This window comes from Balaenoptera acutorostrata, chromosome 2 (genome assembly GCF_949987535.1).
Source record: "Balaenoptera acutorostrata chromosome 2, mBalAcu1.1, whole genome shotgun sequence".
In the NCBI taxonomy this organism is placed as follows: domain Eukaryota; kingdom Metazoa; phylum Chordata; class Mammalia; order Artiodactyla; family Balaenopteridae; genus Balaenoptera; species Balaenoptera acutorostrata.
The window spans coordinates 61,489,905-61,511,068 of NC_080065.1; the positions used below are offsets into that span (position 1 = coordinate 61,489,905).

General features: G+C 40.5%; 1 long non-coding RNA gene across 1 annotated transcript; it reads right to left on the reverse strand.

Moving 5' to 3' along the window:
* Positions 1–8,094: 8,094 nt before the first annotated feature.
* Positions 8,095–17,601, reverse strand: LOC130707303 (uncharacterized). Its single transcript, XR_009007199.1, has 3 exons — positions 17,557–17,601; positions 16,864–16,965; positions 8,095–9,406 (listed from the first exon to the last, which is right to left on the reverse strand). It is a non-coding gene; the product is annotated as an uncharacterized LOC130707303 (long non-coding RNA).
* Positions 17,602–21,164: the final 3,563 nt, after the last annotated feature.

Here is a 21,164-nt window from a genome sequence, read left to right on the forward strand (position 1 = left end):
CTAGGAAAAGTGCTCTTGCCAGGGAAACAAATCAGCCACTACCCTGATCTTGGACTTCCCAGCCTCCAGAATTGTGAGAAATAAACTCCCATCTAAACCACCTGGTCTGTGGTATTTCATTATGGCAGTCTGAGCTGACTAATACAACCACCATTTTACAGAAGAGGAAACTGAGACCAAGAGAGGTTAAGTAACTTGCCTACTAAGAACTAGAATGTGACAAAGGCAAGAGTCAAACCCACTTAGTCTGGCTTCAGGGTCAGCGTTCTCCACTATGGTTGATTGCCTGTGATAAAGGCCATGATCTCCATGTGTTCTAGCCACCACTCTTTCTGCCATCTTGAGACTCCAATCACACCCTCCTTTAGACTGGAAAAAGATTGTGTTGTGCTTCCACTGAAGCCCTATTCACATTGTTTCAGACGCCTTGTCCTCTACCCACCTGGGAGTCCTGTAAGGCCTGGGACTTTTTTCACTTTTTCATCCCCTAGTACAGTGCCTGGGTAGGTGTTTAATAAGTCTTTATTTGAGTGAATACGTGGATAGTAAAGATGAAACTGCCTCACCTCAAGAAGTTTTACCAATAAGAAGAAATCACTGTGAGTTCTTTGAAAATAAGAACACTGTAGCATGGGAAGCTATTTTGGTAATAATGCAGCCAATCAACAGACCTGCTCAAGCAGTGGCCCAAGCCCCAAGGTGAGAGATATTGTGCTGCTCTGTGACAGTCCAAATGGACTTGGGATAAGGCCAAAGGGACACCAGTTTTCTAGTGTGCTCTTGGCTCCTTGTTCATAGCAGTTCTGTTGCAGGTTGGATTGCTGCAGAAGCAGCCCCGAGGTTGTATGTAGCGGGCAGGATATTTATTAAGGGGTGTCCTTGACTTCCACACCTGTGGTTGGGAGGAGCCTGCAGCAGGTGGGGATAGAGGAGGAAGATGTGATGCAGGGCCAGTGAGAGCCTTGGCCATCCCCATGGGGAGCTCTTGAGCTAGGGTGGCCTTCCAGGTTGTCCTGAGTTGAGCCAGATGGTCAGGTCTTCACACTCCGTAATGACTAGGCTACTAGGTAGCAGCTGCCCGGGAAAGGGCATGATCTTGATGGAGGTGGCTCATTGCAGTGAGGCTTTCCCTGAAGGGGCCACCAGCTGAAGGCTGTCCACTGACAGATGCCCAGAAGCTGGGACAACAGGCCTTCTCTCATGGGGAGATCTGAGTGGTGTAGCCGGGGTCCTCCTCAGGAACCGTACTTGAGAAAGAGTGTTTTCGCAGCACAGGAGCCCAGCAGGCCGAGTTTTCTCCTTGTTACACAATGTTACTTTCATCTCTTGAGCCAGATTTCCTTTTATGATTCTTGGCAGATGCTCAAAGATCTATGTCTGTGGAGGATCTTTTTAAAAGGTTTCCTTGCAGATTATCTCTTGTCTGAGATTCCCTTTTAAGAACCCTCCGCCTCTGAGTCGACTTGGAATTTGTTGTCTCATCTTTCCTTGTATCTCAGAGGAAGGAAGTTCCCTTCTCCTTTGTCAGGTGATTTGCCCTCTTGTACCTTTGACCTGACCCTTCTTGACCTCCCACAGAGCCTTGTCCTCTCCATGATTCTCTCTCAAGCCTCCTCACTCTCTTTCCTCCCCTGCGCAGGGGAAGGCTCTAGAACATTATCATATAGGTGATGGGGTCTTAGTAGGGGAGTAACACAATGACAGTGGCATTTGGGGAGGAATGCTCTGGCAGCTGGGTTCCAGATGGGTCTGTGACTCTAGGCCTGGAAGCAGGGGACAAGAAGTGAGCTGCAGCTCAGCTAGCAAAATACAGTTTAACACTTATGAGCAGGTTCTTCTAGGAAGGCCTAACTAATGATTCTTTGTTGCTTCTTACTCTGTGCAGCCCATTAGGATAGTATCTGTAGGGAGTCTCATGGTGAAGTGGCGGAATGTGGTCTGGGGAGTTGTTCAGGCCTGGATTTGACTCCTTGCTAGGTCACTTCTAGCTGTGTCACCCCCAGCAGTTCATTTACCTTCTCAGCCTCTGTTTCCTCATCAGGAACACGTGGCTTAATAAGGCCTCCCTTAAAAGGTTGCTGTGACGGGGACACTTGCTGGGACGACATAGATAAAGACCCTCGCATGGTGTCCGGCACACAGTAAGCCCGGGTATACATCAACTGCCTCCCTGCTTTCAGGCGGTTCCATTAAGGCTGTTGATTCAGAGAAAGCCCAGCTGGTCAGGAGCTGCCTCTCCTTTGGCTCTTTCTAACAAATGGGCCCCGTCACTTTCTGATTTTACATTGAAACCCAGTGTCCAAATCCCCAGCCTGCCTTTATTGGTGAGACAGCTCCTTCTTAATGGCAGTTGAGCAGTTGAGTTGGGTGAATGCAAGATTGAACAAATATAAAACCCAGCAGGTAAGGAAAACTTAAGAAATGCTTTGCATGCCCTGAACTCAAATGGTTTGTGCTCTTCCACTCAAGGGTGACATGTTATTTCTGCTGTCACTACCGGACCGACTCTGACAAGATGGTTTCTTGGTGCTGAGAAGAGCCTAACAGGCTCTACCTGTCATTTGCCAACCTCCTAGAGCATACCAGTCTTAACCAATCAACTTTCTAAAAATTTGTCCCTGCCTTTGCAGTGTGCCTTAGAAGAGTTAAAATTCTTCTTATACTGTGAAACCTTGGAAATTCATCTTAAGTCAACAAGTAAAGAATTAGCTATAAGGAAGGGCAGAGCAAAAATCAACTTTATCATGCAGTTGTATCTTAGGTGAAGAATTGGCCAGGGCTTTTTCCTTGTTTCAGTCGAAACTTCAATAACAGCAACAGAGAGTTAGGGGACAGCTAGATTAATGCTTGTACAGGCAAAAGGAAATAGCCAATATGCTTCATCAGATTAATCAAATACATATCTGTAAGTGAATTTTGAACAATGACTTTGCTTTGAGAAAGTTGATTCTTGTTTTGGTTTGTTGTATGATTGCCTGATTTACTCTCTACCTTGTATGTCACCTGGTTTGCTCTGACAGTAACCTGACAGGAGGCAGAGAAAACGCCACAGGCCCAGGTGTCAGGCCTGGGACAGGACTCTGGCTTCGCTCCCTCGTGGTGGTGAAACCTGGGGCAAGTTACTCAATACTCTGGACTCCGTTTCTCCAAAAGTAAAATGGGATTTTAGTACTTATTTCTTTGGTTTATAGTGTGTATAAAGTATCACAATGTATACAAACTGCCTGAAATGAAGTACGTATTAAAAATGCTGTAGGTCCTCTTTCCTTGCCTCCTAATTCCCAAGATATCCAGTGTTTTTTTGTTATGCGACATATGTCAGTTGCTACCATTTCCCTGTAAGTTACTACTTCCTGGTACAGAATAGTCCATGCTTAGTGCCACAAGCAAGTCCAGATACAAAGAGAGAAAATTGCTGAGGCAGTTTAGTTCAAAGAGTTTGAAGCCAGGCTCTGCCACTTACCAAACTTGTGACCTTGGGCAATTTCCATAAGCTCTCTGTGCCTCAGTTTCCTCATCTGTAAAATGTGGATAACAAAACCCACCTCCTAGTATTGCCCTGAGGATTAAGTGAGTTCATGTATTTGAAGCGATTAGCAGGGTGCCTGGCAACTGTAAGAGCTCTGTTAAGTGTTCGTTATTATTATTGCTGACTCTAGTAGACATGTGTGTGGCTGCCTGCTTATTCACAGCCCCCATCCTTGGGGACTGCCACCACCCACCACCCCTTCTGCCCCCAGTGATGTTTGTATTCCAAGTCACAGCTGTTTGGATCAGGAGTGGACGTCTTATGTGAGTTGGACAGATCAGAACCCTCTCCTTGGTTTGGGACCTGTGAGCAATTGAGCCAGTGAGCTGTGGGTTGCTGAGCTGAAAGGTTGTGTAGATTCAGGTCTGAGGCCATTATCTGAGCCCTGATAGGTAGACAGAAAAAGCTTTTCTGCTAAGAGAAGCAGAAAAGCGGGGGCAGACATGAGAGAAAATCAGAGAGGAGAAACTACATGGCCCATAAGAAATGGTGCGAAGTCTAGGAAAATGAGTTTTCGGGTTCCTGAGACCAGCCTATGCCGAGCACTCTGGGCTTGAATTCCTGAGAGCTGGATTCTTACACTAGGACCCTCCAGTGCCAGCCCCTTCCTTGACTAGTTTAAGCAATCCTCTCTGTTCTGTGATGAAAACACTGAACTTCAGCAGAAAATGGTCTGCATCCGTGGTCTACAAATGTTTTTTGCTCACATTGTTGCAGAATTTTGAAAAACTATGTATCCCCACACATTTTCAAGTTGACATCTAAAATTTCTATTTTCAGTTTAAATATCATATATTATAGAATATGAATATGTGCATTGATTGCAAGCTATTACTCATCATATTTATATGCTGTTATATTACGTGCGGCTAAGAAAGAAAAAATACTGTCAAGCTATGACCTACCATCATTGTAAGATGCACCTTAATTTCAGAGATATTAAAATGTGAAAAAGAATTGTGTCGCTTAGAATCATTGAAATGCAGTCATTCCCAAGGATATCATTGCCTTTCTTCTTTAAAAACCAGAGAAAGGCTTTTGGGAACATATGCATGTTAGTCTCAGACCAGATTAATTTTAGGAAAAAGTACAGTCAGAAATTGAGGATCTGGGGGAAAAAAAAGTCTCAGAACTGTATGTGATCACATAGCCCTTGAAAAACATGTATCTGTATGAAAAAAATCACTTGTTTACATGTTTGTTTATAAAAATAGTTTCTTCTTTGCTTTCTTTCTTTAAAAAATATTATTAAATATTATTAAAGCTATTAGAACAGCAGTAAAGGGAATTTTGAAAAAGAAAAAATTTACATTTTACTGGACAAAATACTGTCTACGTTCCCTACTAGACAGTGGTCTTAGTAAACCTGGAGATTCTCCTTTGCCATGTAACTTATTTACAGGTTCCAGGGATTAGGGCGTGGACATTTTGAGAAGCCATTATTCTGCCTACTATAGACCTTAAAATCAGTTCGAGTGCCACTATATTCCCTGTTTTCTTTCTGGAAAAAACAAGAGGACCATTTGGTGTTATTATCATTCCATGTTGTTTGCCTGCCAACAACACACTGGGCTCTCCACTGAAACATATTTCGGAACAGTCCTGTTCAATGTGCTTACAAACGTAATTATTGTTAACATTTTCAATTATTTAACATTTACTGAGCACCAACCATGCACTAAGCACTCTTCGAAACATACAATTAATCATGGTTGATGCCCAAAGGGCTTACAATTTAAAATTAGACAAGTCTAAAATCAGAGACATGCAAACATCTATACCTAGCAACGCTTCGTGAAAGAATTGACTGTCCCAGACAAGTCAGATGTAGTGCTTTGTGTTATGTATTCCCCAAACTCACCTTTACTCCCATGAGACCTAGAAATATACACTCTTCAGAAAATACACATTGAAACATTAGGTAAGACAGGAAAACAATATTGTGTAAATGCCGCTTACAAGCACATTTTTAAAAGTTCGGGACATCTGCCTTGCTTTCTTATTTCAGATCTTATGACAAACAAGATTTTTTGTGTGTGTTCCACGATTAGTAGGATTCAACTATGAAAAGAAAATATCTCACAAAAGATGCACAGTATAAAATTTAATTGCTAACTGGAGAAAGAAATTTTCAGAAGATGCTGTTGAGAATGACAAGCCAAGTTCTTGGAGGCCCAGAATCATCTAGGAGACCACTTCACACTATAGCCTAAGAGCAAGCAGAAACCATTTTTACAGTTTAGATGATCGAACCAACCACTGTGTTAATGTCTTCTTACGGCAGGTGGCTGAAGTAGAAACTCCTTTTGCCTATAACTCCTTAAAATAGGAAAAGGGGGAACATTTCTGTAATGCCATGTGTCTGTGATCATTGGCTTTTCCCCAATGTTCCTCCAAGGTGTCAGGTACTGTGGAAGCATCAACCTACGGCTGCAAGGAAAGGAAAGTCATAATGTTCCCTAAAGAACAATGGCATGGCGCTCCCCTGTCCGGATGGTTGATGAGGGTCTGAGCGCACCTGGTTGCCCTGGCTGATTGGCACTTTGTGCTCAAGCATGGGTGGAGGCTACACCTGTTCTCACCACAGAGCATGGGGCTGCCATATTCAGGGGTCTCACCAGGGCATGCCAACAACATCTGGATGTACAGGACAGATTGTTACCTACATGAAAATAACTTAGTGTTCATCTGACCGTCTTCCCAGAATTGACTAGTAAATGAAAAGGCTGGAACATGGCCTTTTGTTTCTAGGTACCAGTGCTCTTGTTGGAAGGAGACACGACAGCCAGTTTTACCCTTTCTGCACTTTCCCCGCAGACTGAGCATGGTATCTCCACCCATACCGAGTCAGTTTTTAAATTGCTTGAGGCTACCTCCCTCTGACTATACAGTGACACTGCCTGGATTTAACTCTAGCTCCATCAGACTAGACTACATTCTCTCACCATGTACAAAAATAAACTCCAAATGGATTAAAGACTTAAATGTAAGACCTGAAACCATAAAAATCCCAGAGGAAAACATAGGCAGTATACTCTTTGACATCAGTCTTAGCAATCTCTTTCTGGATCTGTCTCCTCAGGCAAGGGAAACAAAAGCAAAAACAAACAGATGGGATTACATCAAACTAAAAAGCTTTTGCACAGTGAAGGAAACCATCAACCAAACAAAAAGGCAGCCTACTGAATGGGAGAAGATATTTGCAAATAATATATCCAGTAACAGGTTAATATCCAAAATATATGAAGAACTCATACAACTCAACCTCAAAAAAACAAACAACTAGATTTTAAAAATGGGCAGAGGCCCTGAATAGACAGTTTTCCAAAGAAGACATACAGGTAGCCAACAGACACAAAAAAAGATCCTCCCATCACTAATCATCAGGGAAATGCAAATCAAAACCACAATGAGATACCACCTCACACCTCTCAGAATGGCTATCATCAAATAGACAATAAATAACAAGTGTTGGTAAGGATGTGGAGAAAAGGGAATCCTGGTGCACGGTTGGTGGGAATGTAAATTGGTGCAGCCACTAGGGAAAACAGTATGGAGGTTCCCCCAAAATTAAAGATAGAACTACCATATGATCCAGCAATTCCACTTCTGGGTATTGAAGTGGAATATGCTTTTTGAAAACAAAAACATTAATTAGAAAATATATATGTGCACCCCTATGTTCACTGCAGCATTATTTGCAATAGCCAAGACATGGAAGCAGCCTTAGTGTCCATCGATAGGTGAATGAATAAAGAAGATGGTTATATATAATGGATTATTATTCAGCCAAAAAGAAAAAGAAAAAGAAATCTTGCCATTTGTGACAACATGGATGGGTCTAGAGGGTATTATGCTAAGTGAAATAAGTCAGACAGAGAAAGACAGTCACTGTTTGATTTCACTTATATGTGGAATCTAAAAAACAAAACAAAACAAAATGAAAACAGACTCATAGATACATGGAACAAATGGGTGGTTGCCAGAGGGGTTGGTGTGGGGTAAATTAGGTGAAGGGGATTAAGAGGTACAAACTTCTGGTTATAAAATAAGCCTCAGGGATGTAATATACAGCATAAGTAATATAGTCAATAATATTGTCATAACTTTGTGTGGGGACAGATGGTTACCAGACTTATCATGATCATTTTGTAATGTACGCAAATGTGAAGTTACTATGTAGTACACCTGAAACTAACATAATATTGTACAACTATATTTCAATTAAACAAATGTATATATACTGTATATTTGAACAGAAGGTATGCTCAGGCAGTCACTGAACATATTGTTTTGATCCTCTAAGGCAGCACTATCTGATAGGAATGTAATTTGAACTGCATATGCAACTTCAAATTTTCTGCTGGCCACATAAAAAAGGAAAAAGAAAAAGGTGAAATAAAATTTAATAAAACATTTTATTCAACTCAAAATTACAAATTAAAATAAAAGTAAAAATAAAATATCACCAAAGAAGACATACAGATGGCAAATCAGCAAATGAAAAGATACTCCACATTATATGTCATCAGGGCGCTACAAATTACAACAGTGAGATACTGCTACATACTTATTAAAATGTCTAAAATCCCAAACATTGACAACACCAGTGCTGGTGAGGATGCAAAACTCTCATTCATTGCTGGTGGGAATGCAAAATAGTACAGCCACTTTGGAAGGCAGTTGGGCAGTTTCTTACAAAATAAACATTTTCATACCATACAATCCAGTAACTGTGCTCTTCAGTATTTACCAAAATGAGTTGAAGACGTATGTCTACACAAAAACCTGCGTATGAATGTTTACAGCATCTTTGTTCCTAACTGCTAAACTTGGAAGCAACTAAGATACTCTTCAATAGGTATGGATATACAAACTGTGGTACATCCATACAGTGGAATATTATTTAGTGATAAAAAGAAATGAGCTATCAGGCCACAAAAAAGAAAACCATGGAGGAACCTTAAATGCATATTGCCAAGTGAATGAAGCCAATCTGAAAGGCTGTGTCCTATACGATTCCAACTATATGACATTCTGCAAAAGGCAAAACTATGGATACAGCAAGAGGATCACGGATTCGGGAGGAGGGAGGGATGAATAGATGGAGAACAGAGGATTTTTAGAATAGTTTAACTGTTCTGTATGACCAGTGGATACATGTCATTACACATTTGCCAAAACCGATAGAATATCAGACTCAAAGAGTGAATCCTAATGTAAACTGTGGACTTTAGTTGATAACAATGTATCAATACTGGCTCATCAATTGTAAGAAATGTATTGCACTAAGGCAAGATGGTAATAGTAGGGGAAACTATGTCGGGGTCGGGGGGTGAGGGGATTAATGGGAACTCTGTAGTTTCCTCTCAAATTTCCTGTAAACCTAAAACTGCTCCAAAAAGTACATTACTTACAAAAAAAGTCACCATTTCAACATGTCATTAATATAAAATTTTTCCAAGACATATTTTTGTACAAAGTTTTTGAAATCTCGTGTGTACATTTTATACTTACAGCCCATCTCAATTCATCCCAGCCACATTTTAAATGATCAGTAACCACATGTGACTAGTGGTTACTATATTGGACATTGGAAATCTCAAAGTTTTAGTTAGATTAGAGATTAAAGGAAAAATACATACTTGAAAATATTTTACCTCCGAAAACAAACTCATAATTTGGAGAATGCTGTATGTCACACACAGTTCTCTAACAGCAAAACGTATCAATATTGTTTCAGTAATCCCCTTGCCAACAGTTTTTAGAGAATAAAAGCAAACTCAAATCCAGTCTGACGACTTGCTCGACGGGGTGATTAAGACGTATGGGTGAGCATAAAGCAAGATTTCCTCCTACAATCAGTCTTCCAGTGACCTTCATTAAGGACAAAGAGCATTTTAATGGATGAAGCCTTCACCTTTAATAAGCCTTTACTCTGTTATTTCCTATGGAACCATTCATTAGATTTACAAAACAATGGTAGCTGGCTAATGATGGAGCCGTGGTCAGAACCCCAGGGATAGCCTATGTCACCATTAGTGCCTCAAGGCAAAATGTCACTTGGTCCACCTCGTCCAATCCAGTCAAGAAGACTTTGACCTATAATTGCATGCAGAGTTCAAGAGCTCAAGAGGTTACAGATGGGGGTGAGCGGATCCATGATTTGCATCTTTGTGTCAGCTTGAGAAGAGGATGTATGAGAGCGTAAACAGAGATGGAGACGGGCAAGGGTGAGCATTTTGCTTCTGCTTCCAAATGATATTCCTGTTTATTAGTGACCGCTTTAGGGAAGGTGTGTTTGTTTGTTTGTTACTGTGTCGACAAAAAAATTAATCAGTAGATCTAAGAAAGAAATGGAAAATTTTATTGGAGCTAAATTGAGGATTATAACCCAGAATAGCCTCTCAGATAGCTCCGAGAACTGTTCCGCCTGTTAGAGGTCAAAGCACAGTTATTTAAGATTTTGAGACAGACATTAAATGTACGTCATATGTACATTAAATGACATATTATTGACAGTTTACACAATCGAGGTTTACACATACAAAACGTGGGTCATCATGGTCCCATACAAGATTAAGCAGAAAGGTTATCTCCTAAGGAGTTATCTTGTTGATGCTAGGAGAATATTGCTCTTTATGGTTGAGCAGGTTTGAGCAGGGGCAGGGGAGGGGGGTTTGGTCGATGCATAATGCAGATACACAATGCACAGTAGAGAGGAGAGAGGAAGCCAAAGGGCAGAGAAAAATGTTTATGTTCAAATTTTCTTTGACTTTCCTTAGAGTATCAATTTTTCTTTCATCAGTTGTTTAAATATATTTTTATTTTGGAATAATTTTAGATTTACCGAAAAGTTGCAAAGATAGTACAGAGAATTCCTGTATCTCCTCACCTAATTTCCACTTACATAACCACGGTGCACTTGTCCAAACTAAAAAATCAACACTGACACTTTACTATTAGTTAAACCGCAGGTTTTGCATTGACTTTTAAAAAAATCTCAGCAGGAAGAATTGTGTAAAAAATGAAATATCAAAGCACCTTTTGATCTTAATTTAAAAAAAAAACAAAACTATTTTGGAGAGAAGATGGATAGAAATGAGGATGACTCAGCTTCCCAGTAGGGACATGCACATGAATTTGCATCATTCAAGTCAGATCAAGGCGACTTTCTTTAAGAAGCCTCGGATTTTACGGCAGTAGTTAGTGTTCACATTAGAGGACAAAGCTCTATGACACTTTCCATGTTGCATCACCTGGAACTAACAGACACTCAACTGCCAGCTGAAAGAGGGAAAGGACCCAAGTGTTCAAGGAGAAATTATTACACCTTCCCCTCTCTCCTTCTTGCCACCCCCATCCCCCCAGTCTGTGCTAACTCATATGCTTTCAGAAAGTATCTCTGAAGTCTTTATGCATGAGGAAAATCAGTCCTTTCCTTTCTGAATTATTGAAAGGGAGCTATATATCTCTAAAGATGTATAGTTTAGGAATTGTCATAGATAAAACATCTTTGCGCCCTTAGGTAAAGCTATTATTACTCTAAAGTGAATTCAGGGGAAATTGGGCTTACTCAGTTTACTACTGACTGTAAATTCAGCCAATATAAAAAGATGAAACTCTAATTAGAAAAGATACATCCACCCGAATGTTTATAGCAGCACTTTTGCAATAGCCAAGACATGGAAGCAACCTAAGTGTCCATCAACACATGAATGGATAAAGATGTGGTACATATATACAATGGAATACTACTCAGCCATAAAAAAGAATAAAATGCTGCCATTTGCAGCAACATGGATGGACCTAGAGATTATCATACTAACTGAAGTCAGAAAGAGAAAGACAAATAGCATATGATAACACTTATATGTGGCATCTAAAAAAATGATCCAAAGAACTTATTTACAGAACAGAAACAGACTCACAGACAGAGAAAATAAACTTATGGTTACCAAAGGGGAAGGGGTAGAGGGATAAATTAGGAATTTGGGATTAACAGATACACACTACTATATATAAAATAGATAAACAACAAGGACCTACTGTATAGCACAGGGAACTATATTCAATATCTTGTAATAACCTATAGGGGAAAAGAATCTGAAAAAGAACGTATACATACATATATAATGTACAATTGAACCACTTTACAGTGCACCTGAAACTAACACAACATTGTAAATCAACTATACTTCAGTAGAAAACAAAAAAATTCAACCAATATAGCTTGAGTGCATGCCATGTATTTGGCTCTGTTCTAGGTGTGCTCTGAGGGCCACTCCTATGGGAACACTGATACACAGGATGTTTCTCTATTAGACTCAAAGTTCCCTGATGATAGGGATGGAGAGAACTGTGTCTTATTTAATCTCTCTTATCCTTAGATCCTCAATACCTAAAACGTCCCTCAGTGTCTGGTAGATGCTCAATAGTGTTATTGAATCAATAATAGACAAATAACTGTTGAATGGGTAGATGGTTGAATGAATGAATACATGAGTTCATAGATGAGTGATTCCTAATCACTGCCCTTAAGGAGATTACATTCCGGAAAGAGGCAGAGAGGGGCAAGCACACAAATGATCATGACGCATGGTAGAATGAGGTAAAGACCATCAGAGGAGAGCCTGCTAAAAGAAAGCACTGTTTAGGTTTAGGTGCAAATGGCAAGTCCTGGGAATGTAAGCAGAAGTAAGTAGTACTTGAGATTGTCCAGGAGGATGGATAGGATGTCTTAAGCAGGGATGGCATAGGAAATGAGGGAGGACATTCCAGCCTGAGAGAACAGAGTGAACAGACATGGCCAGGTAGAAAGTCATGAACATTTTGAGGAGTTGAGTTTGGATAGCTTATATGGCATGTGCAGGTCAGGAAGGGAAAATAAACAAGATTCACACACTGGGTCCTCAACATATGGGTCTTGGATGCCTGGGTTTGCTAATTTGGAAGTGATCACAGACAAATCATGAGGAGAAGCTGGCTTCTCATGGGGGCTGTGAGGTTTGTTTAAGCACATCTACCAAAAACATGATAGTTCTAAGGAAAAAGGTGGAAGTGCAGGAAAGAAAAAAAATTTGTGATAGTATGATGATATAATTTGTCTTTAAGTTCTGTGATGACAAATCAGAATTCTCCTATGTTTGTAATGTAGGAGTCCATGCTCTGATTAAATCACTCTATCTGCCCTGCCAATAACATGCAGAGAAAGCCATTGACACAGTTTTGTTAAATAAGCAATTAAAACAGTAGTAGGTTTTGAACTTAATGCCTTTTCTTTATATGTTACGTTAAAAGCTGTGTGATTAAACTGACCTGGGATTTCTGAACAGAACCTGACCAGTCGACTTCACATTTTTAAGAAGTGAAAGATACATGCTGAGTTGCGACATGTACTGCTCATGGAGTCCCAAGGATAAAATATGAGCATCTCCTGGGGATAAAGAGTCCTTAGTGAGAGCAAAGAAGGCTCATGAGCATCATATTAATGTTCTGTATTTCAAGACCTTCCGCTGCCGTGGAGTACCTCTTTAAGCTTCTGTGAACATCTTTGGAAAAGACACACTGAACCACATTGCTGGGTGGTTCCTGTATATTTCCCTTCACAGGGGCCTTCTGCTGCTCTTGCTGAGTGCCTGGGTGGCTACTCTGTGACCGGCAAAGCCCCTCGGTTCCCAGCTCCAGGCTCGCCTGTTGTAAAGACAGATGCTCTCAGGGCAGTAATGGCTGGATGTGCTGTGTTTGCACATCTGCGGTGGCCTTTTGAATTGAGTTTCGAGCCCAAGCCAGGCAGCCCCTCCTTTATTTTCACTGTCACACCATTAAAGGAAATGAGATTATGGCAGAAATCATCATTCACATGACTCTGACATAGAAGGTTAGGGAGGTATTGCCGAGATAATTCCACAGCCGCCATCGCCCCTGACAATAATTACAATGTGACCACAGGGGATCGCCTTCTAATAGGCTTTTGTTCAGTCAATTCAGAGTCTGTTGTGTGCTCTGAGTTTGGATAATTAAAGTTGTGTCTCAGAAGCCACATGTGGTAGCTCATAATTATGTAGTCGAGTCTAAGAGGGAACTGAGGTGACTGACACCTGTGCTGGCGTGAGGAACAAGGGCCCTGGTGACGAGGAAGAAAGAAGCCCGTCCCCTCAGTGAGGAAGCGGGGGATGGCATTCCCTTCGTAGCATCCACTGCTTTATTTATTTTAAAACGAAAATGAGTAATTATAGCCCTTCCCAGTCTAATTGTTCACCCTCCGGAGGGATTTTGCTAACCCTTTCCTGCAGCCTCCAACAAAAGAATGGGAGCTGACTGGACAGGGAAGAAAATACAAATGGCTTATTGAAACACCAGAATGGTTTAATTATTTAATCATTTGCATGTTGAGAGATTTGCATAAAGGCAGGAAAAGGCCCATGTTGGAATTTGGCCTGTATCTCCCCCTGTTTCTCACTGGAGCAAAGATCTCGAAGTGTGGCCTTGTTTTAGCTCTTGAATTTTAGAGAAATGTGAACTTTGGAAAGCTTAGGTTTGTTATTTCAAGGACACAATGTTTGAAAGGAAAATAAACCCAAAGACCATATCCTGCTGGGCCATGTTTCCCAAGTCAGTCTATGGCTGTCAGAGAAGCAAAGTAGTTGCTTTTCCCCTCCATGCAGGACACCCTTGGAGAACCATCCTCCTGAGCAGGTCGAGCAGACTGCTGGGTAAGTGGGTGCCTTTTTACCACTCTCAGACTGGGTCCCAGTTTTCTAGCTTCGTCACATAAGAGAGGTTGAAATGTTAGTATAGGACATCTTTTATCTGAAGTCTTCAGACTGTTTAGCAGATTCTTGGAATATGCGTGTAGAGGGTTTTCAATTTCTGAGCCTTGAAAGTAGATTTCTGCTGTGTCCTAACATGAGATATCTTTTCCTCCAGGTTTTGCCAGGTAGAGAAAAAGCCTTCCCTTCTTCCAAACACTGTTTCCCCTTTTGAAGCACAGCAGATTATTTCTTCACCCAATGTGGGAACAACAATTGCTATTCAAAACACTGCCCTTTCCTCGGGCTTTGCCTTCATGAAAATGAAACATATTTCGTGCTGAGCACCATATGGTGTTTGGGAAGAGTGGACACGCAGATGCTTCCTAATTAAAGCATTCAAGTTTGTCATGAGAAATGACAGCCACAGATGACTTTGGCTGGGCGCGTGTCCGGGAGGGGGCGGGTGGGAAGGGATCCCGGAGCGCGGATGAAGTGGGAGTCTGACGCCCAGCTTTTTCAAGCACATGCTCTGATTGGTCCTCGGGGAACAGATAATGGCAAGAGGCAGTTAATTTGAAGATAATTGAGAGATCTCTTTCCTGTCTTCACACAATAAACCAAGGTGCCGGGCCTCAGCTGGCACTTGCACTCTGGCAGGAAGAAAAGGGCCCGGAGTGGGTCTGCTAAAGCTGCCACCTCATTTTCACATCTCACACAAAGCTGGGAAACGCCTCTCCTGGCCTCCCCCAGCCCCAGATGCTGGTGCCCATGTTTATTGTTTCAACACATCAGACCATAAATAAAAGTTTCCAAAGAGAGAGGCCATCAGAGGAATGGGGATGGTCTATTCTTCTGGAAAACAAGGGCTGTGCCTCTAAAAAGGCAAGCTCACCGACCAGTCAGAAGAGACGTGTCCTCTCAGATGGTGGGTTTCTTGGAGAAAATGAACTACTTTTTTGTACCTTTTTTTTTTTCTCAGCATCCTTAGTGCTCTGTGCAAAACTCTTTCCAAACCACTGAAGTCCAGGAATCGTGAGGGGCCTTCTCAGGTTAACTCAGACACTCGTCTGCACACTTCTGCCTGCACAGGAACCACAGAGGTATCCCAGGCAAGGAATGGACTTAAAAGGAGGCTCTCCCATTGCCTTAGCAAGCCGTGCTGAGAGGAGGACGAAGGGGTCAGAATGAGTAAGGGTTTTTTTTTTTTTTTCTTTTTGAGGGATCCTTCCCTCTGTCCTGCCTGCCCTCCCAGCCCCTTTTCATTCTCTTTTGGGACGACTTGCTTATAAATTCTAGGAAACCCTTAAGCCAAGTAGGTGGAAAAATAATTTGATTTCCTCTTTTAACACACAGAAGGACTGGATATAAGGGCTACCTAAGTGTGAAAAAGAATGCTGCTCTTTTTCTCAGGACTGGGAAATTTAATGGTGTCAAGCATATGGGCATAACAATGATAAAGAACTTAAAAAAGTGAAAAGAGCCACATTCGACAGATTTAGTCCTCATCGGTAAAGAAAAAGATTTGAAGGAGTGGGCACACAGGCAAAGAGGAGTGGCGGGAGCAGACTGAATGAGAAAGCCAGTCAGGGGAAGCTGAATTAGGTGATTAATGCAGGATGGCTTGGGGCTTATTAAAGGTAGCTAGACAGCTGAGTTTGCTAATCTGATTTGAAATTTTTTTGGCATAAAATACATTTTTCTGTTGTCCTGGTAAGTTGGGGCCAAGTAAGGTTTTCTTCCCTCCGGGCAAGAGGATTGTGACGGTCTCCCCATGGAGGGCTATCTTCCAGCTTTTTCCTGGGGGGTACTGTACAGGTGGAAATATTGGTTTGTATTGTCACTTCTGTACTGTAGTTACACAGAAAAGGCAGAATGGGGAGAAACTGCTAGGACCACAGAAATAAAGAATAGTAAAATGAAAGGTGACAATTTCCATTTATCAAATGAAACCATAAAGAAAGCAAAGAGATAAGATCCAAACTTGCAGAAGAGATTTCCAACACATAGACTAGCAAGTGTTTAGTATCAAGAATACAGGTATGAAATCAACAACAACAACAACATAGATAACCAAATCGAAAAACTAGGTAAATGAAAGAAATGGACATCTTTTTTTTTTTTTTTTTTTTTAAAGTTTTACTTGATTTTATTTATTTATTTATTTTATTTTTGGCTGTGTTGGGTCTTCGGTTCGTGCGAGGGCTTTCTCCAGTTGCGGCAAGCGGGGGCCACTCTTCATCGCGGTGCGGGGACCGCTCTTCATCGCGGTGCGCGGGCCTTTCTCTATCGCGGCCCCTCCCGTCACGGGGCACAGGCTCCAGACGCGCAGGCTCAGCAATTGTGGCTCACGGGCCCAGCTGCTCCGTGGCATGTGGGATCTTCCCAGACCAGGGCTCGAACCCGTGTCCCCTGCATTAGCAGGCAGATTCTCAACCACTGCGCCACCAGGGAAGCCCAGAAATGGACATCTTATGGCAAAGGAAACACACATAATGGATATTTACAGGAAAAAAATGCTCAATTTCAGAAGTAGGTAGGAAATGCAAATTAAACCCTAATGAGAACCTATTTTATACCCACCAGATTGGCAAACAATTGAGAAGTTTGACATCAAGCACTGACACGAGTCTGGATGAAAGGATCGCTTCTATGCTCTGGAGTATCCGCACAGGTCCCATGACCCTGGAAAATGGTTGGATTTAATTGACTCACCCAGGAATTCTAGTCCTGGACATATCCTCTAGGTAATTTCTAGCACATCTACAAGTGGTCATAGCACACTGTAAGAGCAAAAATTATCCAAACAATCCAAAAGGTCATCAATAGGCAAATTTAAGAACAGATAGTGATAGTAGAGTACCACACAGCAGTGAAAATGCATAAATTAGAACTACACACATGATGCAGAATCTCACAAATGTTGCGTAAAGCAGAGAAAAAATAAGTTTTACAAGATTGCATATAGTATGTTACCATTTTTATAAAGTCCGAATCAAGCCAATTCAATTAGCAAATACTGAACCATTGCTCCTAAGGAAAATATACATCCCCACCTCACCCCACCCCCACCTCAAACAGATTATAGTCTTAAATTCCAAAAGCAACTCATCCGGTGGATTCTATTTTCTTGATTTTACAAAAGAGAAAATGAGGTTCAGAGTGTGACATGACGCGCCTCAGCCCCCACTACTAACTGCGGAGCTGGGATTCAAAACCCCTTCAACTGACCCCAGGGCCGGAGCTTTTTTCCCCCCATGCTGCACTGTCGCCTACCTCTCCATCCTCTGCTCATCTCTGTGTGAGAGCTGAAACAAAGCACAGCGTCTTCTTGATTGACCCCAGATGGGGTCGTGCTCATCTGAGTCATCTGGGTGACTCAGATTTTTCTCTGCTCTGTGGATGTCCACTAATGACTGTGAAAGTGCTAATTCATTCTGTCTGGCTGCTGTCTAGCAGGCTAGTGGACACATATAGTTATGTAGTGAGCACTTCCCAGATACAACCCAGTCTCCTTATATGCAGGGGTCTGTGTGTGTGTGTGTGTGTGTGTTCAAACAAAAATATAAACATTGGAATCATGGAGTGGGATGATCCCTCTCGATCTAAATAATCTTATAAATTTTTCCTCTATAGTCTCCACCATATAGTACATTTAAGATGGGAAAAAGATATTAAGTATAATGATCCTTAACACTCTCAGAGGAAAGGACAAAGCCCCAAGTAAATACACATATGAGCTTTCCCTCTCTTTATTATGAAAAGAAAGTGAGTTATAATTTTTATTTGCTTTTGAGAGGAAATTTTAAAACCAATTTCTCCCTAATTATTAGAATTGAGAGGAGAGGATAGTAGAGCCATGAATAGCTAACATGTCTACAAACATCAAGAGACTTTTCTGTAGATCGACAATAATGCTACAAAATAAAATGGAAACATATCCCACCCACCATAGCAGTAAAAGATATCACACAGTTAGAAAACCTTAACAAGAAATGTGTGACACCTAAATGAATAAAATAATGCAACTTTATTGAGAGACATACAATAACGCTTGAATAGCCAAAGTCACACACTAGATGGCTAAATGGCAGTGTTGCTTGTTATGAACATGTTAATTCCTCACAAATTAATGTATAGTTCTGAGACAATCATGATTAAAATCCCAGAGGGGTTTCGGGGGAAAAAAACAGACAAAATTATTTTTAAAGTAAACTACAGGTGTAATGAGTAATGAATAGCTAAGAAAATGTTGAAAATGAAGAATGTTTCTGGATCCAGTGTACCCACAGTGGGTCACCATGATCTGTGGCTGCATCTTCTAGTATCAACCCTAGAGAAATTAGTGGAATAAGAAGAAAGCAGGGATTTCTGGTTAGTTCCAGAAAAAAAGAAAAGCGAGAAATCCTTAGGGAGAGTGAAACCTCTGTGTGTGTGTGTGTGTGTGTGTGCGCGTGTGTGTGTTGGGAGTGGAGGGCCTGAGGAGGTGGTGGTGGCCGCAGGCAGGACACAGGGCCACCAGAGGCACCTGGGAGAGGATAGATTGTAGAGACAAAGCTCTGTTTTCCTGTGTGGTCTCAGGATCATCCTTACCGGCCCCAGGGCTGTAGAAACAGGCCCTATAGCTCATGCCACTGTCATCCCAGGTCAGCAAAAACCCTACTGGAAAGAGCAGTTAATGAAAGAACATTTATTCTCTCCCTCTTTTTCCAAATCCCCAAATTTGGGGAATTTCCCTATTTAAAAAACTGCCTTCTAACAATGCTGCTTGTTTCTAAAAGTTTAAAGGGACTCAGATGAAGCAGGTCTGAGGTACATGTAGCTTTAAGTGTATTTATCAGGAAATAAAATGTTTAAAAGCAAAAGTTAGTCAAGGGTTTAACTCACAAGTTAGAGAAAGAGTAACAGAACATTCGAAGAAACAAGAAGGAAAGAAATAATAAAGATAAATTCAGAAATGAATAAAATAACTCATGTATATACACTTACACACTCACAAATGAGGAATAGAGATTAACCAAGCTAAATGTTGTTTCTTTGAAAGTATTCCTGGACTTCCCTGGCGGTCTAGTGGTTAATACTCCGTGCTTCCACTGCAGAGGGTGTGGGTTCGATCCCTGGTCGGGGATCTTAGATCCCACATGCCGTGTGGCACAGCCGAAAAAAAAGTATTCCTAGTATTGATTGACTTCTAGAATAAATGATCAAGAAAAAAATATGCAAGTATGCCAAATACAGAATGAAAACAGAAAAATTACTACAGATAGCAGTAACATTATTTAGAGATAATGTGAAGAAAATGAATAGAAAAGGCACAGTCTGGGAGAAAGTATTTGCAAAACTTATATCTGACAAAGGACTTAAATCCAGAATATGTAAAGACCTCTTATAACTCAAGAATAAAAGGCTAAACAGTTCCAACAAAAACTCAACAGAATCTTCACGAAGATATATACACTACCAACAGGTACATGAAAAAGTTTTTAATGTCATGAATCACAGGGAAATGAAGATTAAAACCACAACGAGATACTATACACCCACTAGAATGTGTAAAAATTTAAAAGACATGATGCCAACCGTTGACAAGGATATGGAACTACTGGAACTTTCCTAAATGGCTGGTGGCAGTGGTGACCCAGGGTAGCAGGAAGGAGTGGCTGTCCTAGGTACAAGCAATAAGCGGGTGGTTCATTGTCTGCAGATAATTTAAAAACAGTAATAAAACTAACTATAAGTCAGTCTGCTTTTTATTACCAACATATGCCAGCAATTCTAAACAACATTAGTGATAAAACACTTTTCCCTGAAAAATATTTTTTGTTGGTCTAAGCGCTAAACAATTGTTGAGGGTTACTCTTGAGTTTTAATGATGTACATGTAAGCTTCAGATTAGCACATTTTTATTATTTATCCTTTAATAATCACTGCACTTTACATGGAAATAAAGTCCAATTCTCCCAGTTGTGTCAGTCTCCTATGCACTCACACTCAGCTACGCGTGTTTTGAGAACAAGCCTCTTAAGGTTCAAGATCTTTTCAGCTGCCTTCAGAGCACGTTTTTTTTGTCTCAAACTCCTCTGTACTACACATGCCTGTATTTAAAGAATAGATTTGAAATAATGAAAACATAGTGATTGTAAGTCAAAGAAACAGAACTTGAGTTACTTGAATTCTGTTATTCCATGTGACCACTTGGAGTTCTTATTTGTGTTTAAAATTTAGAACAGGAATAGAGGCCAGACTGTAAGTTATTATATTTTTATTTAGAGAAGTGAACTTTTAAATTCATGTGTGTAATATTTTACTGGATTTGATTTACATTTTAAAAATGGAACATTGGATTATTTTTAATTTATTATTTATTTGTTCATTTATTTTAAATTGAAGTGTCATTGACATCCAATGTTATGTTAGTTTCAGGTGTACAACATAGTGATCCAACATTTATATACATTGCAAGATGATCACCACAATCAGTCTAGTTACCCTCTGTCACCATTTAAAGTTATTACGATATTATTGACTATCTTCCCTATTCTGTATATTGCCATGACTTATTTATTTTATAACTGGAAGTTTGTACTTCTTAATCTCCTTCACCTATTTCACCCATCCCCCCACCCCCTCCTCTCTTGGTGACCACCAGTTTGTTCTCTGTATCTATGAATCTGTTTCTGTTTTGTTTTCTTGTTTGTTGTTTGTTTTTTAGATTCCACATATAAGTGAAATCTTTTTTTTTTTTTTTTTTTTTTTAATTTTCATTTTCTGTTATGATTTCTTCTTTTATTTATTTATTTATTTATTTATTTATTTATTTATTTATTTTTTAAGGATTTTCTTTTTAATTAATTTATTTATTTTTGTCTGTATTGGGTCTTCGG